This window comes from Cyprinus carpio, unplaced genomic scaffold (genome assembly GCF_018340385.1).
Source record: "Cyprinus carpio isolate SPL01 unplaced genomic scaffold, ASM1834038v1 S000006762, whole genome shotgun sequence".
Classification (NCBI taxonomy): domain Eukaryota; kingdom Metazoa; phylum Chordata; class Actinopteri; order Cypriniformes; family Cyprinidae; genus Cyprinus; species Cyprinus carpio.
The window spans coordinates 617,994-628,469 of NW_024879359.1; the positions used below are offsets into that span (position 1 = coordinate 617,994).

Here is a 10,476-nt window from a genome sequence, read left to right on the forward strand (position 1 = left end):
TTATTATTATTTTAATATTCAAATTCCATTCAAATTTATTTGTATGAGAAATGCTGCCTTGGCAACTAGCTGAATTTTTTTTTACTTTTTTTATTTTATTTTATTTCAGTTAACAAATAGTACCGAAGTACTGAGTTTTAATGTTTTTAGTTCTAGTTAACTATAATAACCCTGGTGTCAACATTGGAAAATGTGTTGCTGAAATAACAATATGTGTAGTGTACTATTGTAATATAATGTTGTTAATTCCCTATGTGCTTTAGTTATTTAGTTATTAGTTATTTAATTAGTTAATTTGTTTTTTAGTTTGTTTTAGTGAGTTGTTATGGAAAGAGTGCATCCATGTTACTTGCACATTCTGACTGGCTCATAAAAGTGGTTCAATAGTTCTCCTCCATCCCTTCCCATTCACACTACCTTGTTTTTAACTGAAGTGCACATTGTAATTTGGAGTGATTGGCACTGCATGCCCCCTCTGCAGGCTGACCTTTTCTGTGATCCCACCAGGCAAATAACAGGCCCCAAACGAGGGGCGCAGAGAGCAGAAGTGATTTGGTTTGTATAGGGGCACTATTGATTTAATTACATGGCAGTGTTGAGCCAGGCTAGGAGCACAGGGATTAATTGGACTCGTAACCATGATTTGGAACCTGCTAATCAACATGCAGAATGCCAAACGGTACTGCAAACACACATGGTGGGACGCAAAGAGATAGAGTGATGGTGATGGTTATGGATAGGAATAGAAGGATCAAGATGGGAACTCAGAGTAGAACTGTAGGTGAACGCTGGCCAAGTGTTTAATATATCCATGTATAGTTTCTGCAGTTTAATGAGTGTGCACATACTCTGAGTTCAATACCACTGCTTTTTGTCCAATTAATTAACCCTTATGTGCGGCTGAGATTGACTTTACTGCCTTTATTTTAATAATAGTATTCCATAGTTAACTCTGCTTCTCAGATTGTTCTCTTGAGAAAAAGATCCCAGTAATCTCAGGTGTCTTCTTGTGTGATTCATCTCAATAATGCCTCAAGTTGTGCTCTGACATTTCAGTATGAACTGAACTAAAACCAGTCTTCAGACCAATCTCCAGTCATGCTATCCACACAATTTTATAGTCAATTCTCTTACTGTATATATATTCAGCAGTTGATAGAAAAGTAACAGTCCATCTGTGTCTCCTTTTTTAAGAGGAATATCTGATACAAAAAAAAGTAAAGACTGCACTAAGTATGTGCTCCTCTCAGAAATGAGGCGGTTTTATGCTTTTGTGCAAGGTTGAACTAGCCTTGTGTTTTGTCAGGTGTTCGGGAGTCCGTATCGCACACGACACAGCCAGATGACCCCTCTCAAACGGCCGAACCTCCCGTCCTGCTTGACCTCCCCAAAAACAGATCCACGATACCGTGAGTCAACAAGAATTCACCCACTAAACCCACACTCCTCTGGCAAGCGTGTCTTGAATATTTTGAATCGCAGAGGTAGCAGTCTATCATATAGAAAGAGAGTATGTATGGACTTCATAATGCGCATGCAGCTGCACTCAACCTTCCTGAAGCAAATGCCAGAATGACACAAACTCAATACAGACTCAATTCCTGACTCCTAGTAAGCAAGCATTTAGCTGCTCTGAGAGCAGAGTGCACCTCTCTGTTTCCTCTCTCTCCATCTTGATGGCAGATGCGTGAGACAGTTAGATTTTGTTTGATAAAGGTCAGTAATAAATATACTATTCCTCTCAGAGAGCTCATCTAATAAGCTGTGAATGAAGATCTTTGTTAATAAAGTGTCAGATGAGTTCCAGCTCACAAAAGCAGCTTTCCAGAATCGTGAATTGCTCCATCACAGCATCCCAGTCAATGCCAAAGTGTTAAGTAAGTCATTAGCAGAGGGATAACCCATTCAGAGATTCTGTTGAAAGCTGGTAATAACATCTTCATTGATTTTGCCCAATCTTAAACCAAGCACATAATATGGACTGGTTGCAATATAGCCATAGCTACAAAAATATTAATATACCAGACTTCTACGGTAACTATGGTAAGTAGTGCATATTTTTAAAACAGAAAAATGTCTTGAGATAAATAAATGTACATGTGTCAGCTGTAGTATACACTATTTATTTTATATTTTATATTTTTATAATTTATATATTTTTAATTCTATTGTATTTTCAATTACATTTACTTTCTTTACTTTCTTATCATTTAATTTGTATTTATTTATTTATTTTTTATTTATTTGGTATGTTTACTTTGTACTTTTTTTCCTTTTGGCTCTTTATGTGTGTTTAACAATACACTTTATTTTTATTGTTATATTATTGATGTTTTTATATTTATTTTTTCATATTTAGCCAGAAAGGTGTAGTTAAGACATCTACCCAGTAGGCAATGTAAACCAACTAAACCTTGACTCTTCGGCTACCTTTGTCAAAATCGTTCGAATCTGGACTCAATGTAATATTATTCAAAATTATGCAGCCATTTGAAACTTAATGTCTGTATGTGCATTGAGCTTGCATGACCACCTCTAGGTGGTGCAATACAATCTGATTTTCAAATAATTCACGGTGGTGCTGATTGTTCAATTATTCCTTCATCATATCAAGTGATTTTACTCACTGAAGAGTACACAAAACAAATCTACTAGTGTGAAAGTCACTTGTGCTCCACCTTCACATACCCGACTCCTTGTAACGCAACTTGTTTGAAGGTTTACTGCCAGTTTCCTTTCTTTTCTCTTGTAATTTGTTCCAGACACTGACCATTTTTTTTGATGCCCCTGACAGATGCAACTAGTTTAATTTGAATTGCTGTAGACGGCAGTACTCGAGGAGGAAGGCGCTTCGTTTTCAAAAGGTAAGAGCACCGGAATTCCAAGTGAATGAAATCAATAGCCAAGAGCCTATAGACCAAGCTATCAAAGTACAATATACTATGCATTGTTAAAAGAATACAACTGAACTGTAATAAAAAAAAGCCAAACTTGCATGTGATGTGACTAAAATCTGATATTATAGATGATATTCAGAATATTAATTAACTGATATTAAGATACAATGGTTATATCTGAATTTGAGTTTATTTTTCAAACCTGTTATAATTTTTCTTATCCCATTTGAACGTATTATAGTTAAAAGTTTAAACATGAAAATTTAATAAAAATAAAACCTAAACTACTACCAATATATAATACTATATAATATATATATATATACTTCTTAATCAATCTAACATCCATATTTCTTGCTCTTGGACACTGCTGTGAAATAGTTTAGGATTCCTCCTGTATTAGTCATGAATGGTAGCTCGGTCTGGCAGGACAACCGCTGTCTGACATTTTGTGATATCTGTAATCATTTGACACCGTAGTTTGCTTGGCTGGTTACTGCCCGCTGGGACAGCAGTCCTCCCCACTGGCACCCGGCAGGCAATACCCGCACCCTTCCATGCCATTTAGTAATTCCACTGGCTCCCTTTACAGCATCATATGATTAGAGCAGCATAAGCTTACACCCCATAGAGGTTTATAGACACAGAACCACCAACTAAGCCACACATTCTTATTGGTCAAAACTCTCTCGTCACGGGAAGGTATGTTTTGGCGTCTGCGACGCGTGAGAAGCACCTAGTGTCATTAAAGAGCAAGCTCAGATCCATCTGTTTCTGGGAGGGGGTTGCCTGGTCTCACCTGGTGAGTCGATGGATTGCGGTATCGACCGAGAACCTGGAGTACGCAACAAGATAGTGGCTTCTTTCTCTAAGGTAAATACCTGGATTTAATCTGTTATGAAAGTTACATATTTAATGATAACTTACTCGTAGCATGTCAAACCTTTACTGGTTGGTCTCATAATTAAACAAGTAATCTTTTACGTATTACCATCATCTGACTGAGTTTGTCCAGAATTTCTACACCTTAAAGCTAGAAAAACCTTTGGCACAATAAACCTCATCATGAAACTGTTGCAAAACCTATTTGCAAATATGTGCGGAATCACGTCGAAAGTTTTGACACAACACATTTACGTCTCAGAAAATGTCCAGATCTAATTCGTAACACGTAAAAGTAATTTGTATGTTCTGTTGGCAGTCCGGAAGTCCGAGGTAATTCCGACCAGGTTAAAGCAGATCCAAGAACAATCAACAAAAGCTCTTAAAATTATTTCTGTGCAATATTTCAAAAAACGACGCCCTGCTGATATGTAAGTATAAAAATACCAAACATTTAAGGCAAAATGCTCCTTAGGGCGTAAACACTCACTCTAAGAAAAATTCTCTAAATTGATTGGAATGTTAACAATTCTCAAGTTATGTAAATTTCATTTTTGATAAGAGCTAGACTATAAAGCAAACAATGTCCTTCAGAGATATAATGCGAGAGTGTTTTGAAGTCGTACCTCAAATCCAATTTCAGCTCAAAGCAAGGAGGTAAAAAGAACATGTGTTATGTATATTTAGAGCATTTAAATGTATTTCACAGCAGGTCTGTGTTTTCTAATCTGGTCTGCTGGTAGCCTACAGTTTTCCCCACCTCACAGTAAGTCATTCAAATTCTTTTAGGTGGGAAATATTGGGTGTTCAAGGACAATAATGTTGAAGAGGGCTACCCACGGGCTGTCACTGACTTCGGACTGCCTGCGGAAGGAGTGGATGCAGTTTTTGTCTGGCTGCACAATGAGAAGACCTACTTCTTCAAGGACAACCGTACTGGCGCTATGATGACCATCTGCGACACAATGGACCTCGGCTACCCAAAAGATACGGCGCTGTGGAAAGGGATCCCACCTCAACTGGATGATGCCATGCGGTGGTCAGACAGTAAGTATTGTGAATCGTACAATGTCTCTTGAATTTTAAGGCAACTCTCCTTGATGTTATCTTTTAAAGTTTTCCTGTCCCGGATGAAAAAGCTGACAAATGAATTTCCGTGCTTGTCTAGGCTGTTTCATACCGGTTTGCCTTTGAACTAGGTGGAGGACAGCATAGCCAAAAACAAAAACGTTTTTGTCTCCAGAAAAAAAAAAAACCTAACGACACAAACATTAAAGACATAATGAAATTGTAGTTTAGAGCATGTCTGTTAGCTTTAAGACTTTCGATATGTTCTCAAAAGTTGACAAAATCAGCTTTATGTAGTAACATTTTGGAAAATGGAACAAAAATGTTGATGTCTCATTTTGTACACGCAGATGTCCAATAAAATGGTCTCTGAAATGAAAAACATCCCGCCACCTAAATAATTAATACTGTGTATAAATGTCTCAAAATAGCAATAGCAAGTAGCAAATCATGTTTGTTTTTTTTAGAAGGTGATTTTAAAAACTGAGCATCTCAGCATGTGTTATTTTAGTATTATTTATACTATTATTTATAGTTTTTATTAATCAGATTTTATTTTTATATTTTCAGTTTTCATTTGTTTCATTTTTATTTAGTAATTTTATGTTCTTTTATCCTTTTAAATGAGTTTTTGGGTTTTGTAATATTTTTATTTAGCTTTATTTTATTTCAGTTTTATTTTTAGTAATTTTAAGTCTTTTTTTCTTTAACTTTAACTATTACTTCAGTTTGTTGACGTGGCAAGATTTCTAATTTTCTTTTTTTTTTTTCATCTAGTATGTTTATTTCAGATATTTTTAATTAACAAAAGTTTTTTAATAATAACAACACTGTTCAGCATACTCTCAGCTTCCAGATTCAATTGAAAACACAGGAAAAGAAGCTAGGCTTAAATAAAAATCCTTATATTAGCCACTGTCCCTCTTAAAATTAATTAAAAAGTAATTCATATTATCTTCTATCATGTTCGTACATATCCAGTAACATCACAAAAATGGCTCTTTAATGCTGTATATGTCATTTAAAGGAATTGTGCATAGTTTTACGACCCTGATTCGCCTTGGAAGATATGATTGTATTTAGGTGGAGAGGATGTTAGCCGGGCAGGTGTTTGATTGTGTGGTTGTCATAGCAGCAGTTTTGTGCGGTCTATGTGAGCAGAATGGAGAAAGTGGCATAATGCCCTGTCATGCCTAATGCACGGCATTGTGTCTAATGCACAGTGAGCTCCTTGTGTCCTCTAAAATGAAGAACAGACATTTGAAATTCTGTGGTGGAACGAATCAAGCCTGTGTTAAATAAAAGCAAAGCTTGCAAAGCACATAGCCCAAGTACTTTCATGTAAAAATACACATACAGCTTCTTTTATTTGCTTCTTTCTATGTTGTCTATTACATTAATACTGTCAGAACTGAGTTGATGCATGCAATAATTCAAAAGGTTAACACTGTTATCCCATGTATTAAATTTGGACCAACCCATTGTCAGCATATTCCAATTATGCAAAAATGATTGACAGGAAGAAAGTTTATTTATGATGGGGGGGGGGGGAATGCAGGCCACTCTATCTTTTTCTATTGCTTTTCACAGAGCTTAGGACCATCACATAGATTAGTATTATTTCTCAAAATACATTTTCAGTGATATCTATTATGTTATGATCGGTATTTAAAAAAAAAATATATTGCTTCCAGCACCCTCGAAGCATTTTGAATATTTTTGAAATGTCACCCCACGAGCGAAACTTACCATCATTTGTGCGAATGTGAAGGTCAGTTATTTTGCATATTATGCATAATGTTAACCTATAAAGACATGCAGATTAACAACTTTGGTCACTGTGTCATGTCTCGCTGTTGTTTCCTTAGTATTGCATGTCAATTTTTTTTACAAATGGCAAGTTTTAGGACACAATTAATTTTTGTTTGCGTTGTTTTATCCACCCTGAGAAAACATCTTTGCAGTTTATGCACATTGTTCATTCACACACAAGCATAAGTTTTAGGCTCCAGTTGACACATTAGATCTTTTCCCCTGTGGTTCCTCTGTAAGCATAGTGAGGGGCAGAGAAGGTGTCTCATCAGGTGTTGTCCTCTGAGGCTGTGCCAACCCCACAGAAAGAGCTCTGAACGAGGAGTGAGAGCAGGCCACAGTGACAGTCCCTGGCCTCCAAGGGAGGGAAAGGGTATCAGCCTGAGGAGGTGCTGGTAACAGTATACTCTTCAAATAGACAGCAGTGAAGGCCAATTTCAGCTACAGAGTGTGACAGAGAGAGATAGTAAAGCTCTTTTTCAGATGGGACAAATGCAAGCATTAGGCTGAACGGGAGGAATAGGCTTTCATCAAGTCGCAATCTAGAGGGGCTATTGTCTTGTGTCTTATCCTCAGTAAAACAATTAATTAAAGATGAATGAATGAATGAATGAATGAATGAATGAATGAATGAATGAATGAATGGACGGCCTCTTAAAAAAATCTGAATCTTAATAGGTGATCATCTCAGAGGCACTGGAGCCAGAGGTGGAACATTACGAAGAATGATGAAATCTCTTGGTTATGGATGTTGGATGTTGTATAGCCACGGATATATCCATCCATCTCGGTAATCCAGTGTGTCTTTAGCTTGATTTTCCAAATCTCATGCAAAGCAAGGCTCTTTTCCAAAGCGAGGAGATTCTTCAAATAATGATCTTTAGTCTCTAATTCTGAGCCAAGGTTCTCAGGATCCTTGAAAAAAAATTGCCTTACTATCTTGAAGGGAAAATGAACTGGTAATTGCTTGATTATAAGTCAGTTTATTATTGTAGGGAAAATTGGACATAATCCAAAAAAAAGTAAAAAGGATAAAACAGATGGCAGCAGAAAAACAGAATCCAATAAATCAATAAATATGAAACAATGGAACTTCTGTGCCAATTGAGTAAAATAGGAAATATAATTGGGTGCATAGATTCAATCAATGGAGGGAAAAAAAATTAAAAGAAAAAAGGAATCCACACAACAAACAAAATACAATGATCAAGGTCCTTTGAACAAAACTATCTTTTTTGTCAGCCAATCAATTCTCAAACAACTTTGAATGTAAACAGACCACCTGTATCCACAGACTACAGACCTGAGAAGCAATGCTCAAAGCTCATCATATTCTACTACAGTATTACTGGGGGTCAAGCCCCCCCAAGGTTTAAATTCTAGTATTGCCCAGGGTGGTCTCAAAACAGGAAATAGAGTTGACAAAAGCTGCAGAGGGAAAAGTGAAACCATAATAATGTGTATGCCAGATGAAAGCAAGTCTGAAAAATCCATTCTACGCATCAACCTGCATTTTATTTCCTTGAATTTTTCACTTTCTCTCTTCCCAGGAGCGTCATATTTCTTCAAGGGAAAGGAGTACTGGCGTGTGGCAGGCAGTGATATGGAGGTTGAAGCGGGTTATCCGCGTCCCATCGGCAAGGACTGGCTGATGTGCACAGAAATGCAGTGCAGTCGGACTCCCCGGAGATGCAGAACAACTCAAACACCAGGCTTCATGGGCAGCACCATGCAGACCATGCAGAAAATGGCTACGAGGTGTGTTCCTGCACTTCGGACTCAGCCTCCCCATTGGGGACGCGACTGACCTTCTCGCCCGCCTGGGTGTTAGCGCCGTTCGGGACACTCACACTCGTCTCCTCCTCTGCTCCTCTCTGATAAGGGCAGAGCCACAGGCCTGTAGTCAAAAAGACTCCAGGAGCAGAACTTACAGCAGCCTGTGGGTAAAGAGTGTTAAAAAGCTCTGGAAAAGCCTTTTGACAGCACCAGACTGATGGAAAGGCCTCAGCCCTTCAGTCAAGAGAGGGATTGGATCACATTCACATTCACATTTCTTTTTTTGGGGGTGGTTTATACTTTTTTTTTTTTTTTTTTTTTAGGGTTTTTTTTTCTAGAAAATGGAAATTCTATTATTATTATTATTATTTTATTACTATTATTATTATTAGTGGGGATTGCTATTGCTTATCTGAACAAAGGGTGAAAAATTGCTGCAGATTAACCATCAGGCTATCCAAAATGTAGATAAGTTTGTTTCTTCATTTGAACAGATTTGCATAACTTTAGCGTTACATAACTTGCTCACCAGTGGATCCTCTGCAGTCAATGGGTGGCATCAGAATGAGAGTCCAAACTGCTGAAAAAAACATTAGAATCATCCACAATTAATCTACATGATTCCAGTCATTGAATTAACATCTTGTAAAGTGTAAATCTGTGTGTTTGTATGAAACAAAGACATTAAATGATGGGTGGGACTCTCATTCTGACGGCACCCATTCACTGCAGAAGGATCCAGTGGTGAGCAAGTGATGTAATGTTACATTTCTACAAATCTGTTCTGATGAAGAAACAAGCTCATTTACATCTTGGCTGGCTTGAGGGTGAGTAAATCTTAATAAAACTCTAATCAAAGTTCTAATCTTTTGCCTATAAACCCCTTTAAACCCAAGTATTAAACTTCAACGCATAATTTATCTCACACCGTTTGTGCTACAGACATGAATGATATCTCAAATCATGCCGCTCGTCGAAGTGTGCTGTTAATTTATCAGACCTACGACTTCACCTGACAGACAATAAAACAACCGAAAAAATCCTGCAGGAGGGTTATGAGGCATATTTAGGATCCAAACTATCATAGAGACTTGTAAAAAGTCTTAGAATGCATCCATAAGTAACCCTTGCAACCCATCGTGCCAGTGTGTTTTGCACAAACAAGCATCAATATTTTTATTATAAAACGTAAAAATGTATTATTATTATTCAAAACATGAGAATATTCTTTAGCAGATTCATTTAATTATTTTATGTTTAAGAATATGTCGATATCAAGAGATTACAGTAACCAGCTTTCTGAGGTGTATCCAGGCAGAGCCAGTAATAGTAGATAATGATAATAATGATAGCGATAGTAATAATAATGCTGATATCGGGAAGGCAGCAGAAATCTCGCGAATAGGGCTTCCGGCTGGCTGCAGTTCATAGGCATCATGGGATACCATGAGCCACAACCTAATATCCTTCCCGCGATCCAAGTGCTTTAAGAATCCTGTCACTCATCTTTATTGGCACCTTTTTGACTTGTCTCTTACTAAAAATGTAATCCTTTACTAATCCAAGCATACGGGTTCCTTATTGTAACCGTCTCCTCCTCGTCCTCTCTGATCCACCTATTCCCAGTGTCCCTTTTTCTTTCTTATTAGTCTGCATTGTTCTAAGCAATTATATTTAATCTCATCTTCAGTACTGACTGTTTTAGTAAAACCACCACAAAATCATCACTCTAAGGCAATGACAGTAACTTATGATAGCAATCATCTGTATTTTATGGACATAAAAAACACTGCTGTTTAGTTTATCAAGGTGATGCATGAAACTGGATTCACAATGCCTGGATCACCAGAACTTGAACATTTAGTTATACAGTTATTTTTGTTTTGTTACAGTCTTTCCAATGGTTTCCACAGTCAGAGAGGGTTATGAGAAATAATTCAACAGACTGAGAGGATGTTTAACTCATATCCTGGGCTACTGAAAGTGCACTATGATTATATATGTAAAGAAATGCTTATATACTATATATAAATACATATAC

General features: G+C 37.1%; 1 pseudogene; it reads left to right on the forward strand.

Annotated features, from left to right (window-relative positions):
- The window catches only part of LOC109046281, a 60,530-nt pseudogene extending 51,808 nt beyond the window's left edge, over positions 1–8,722 (forward strand).
- The last annotated feature ends 1,754 nt before the right edge of the window (positions 8,723–10,476 follow it).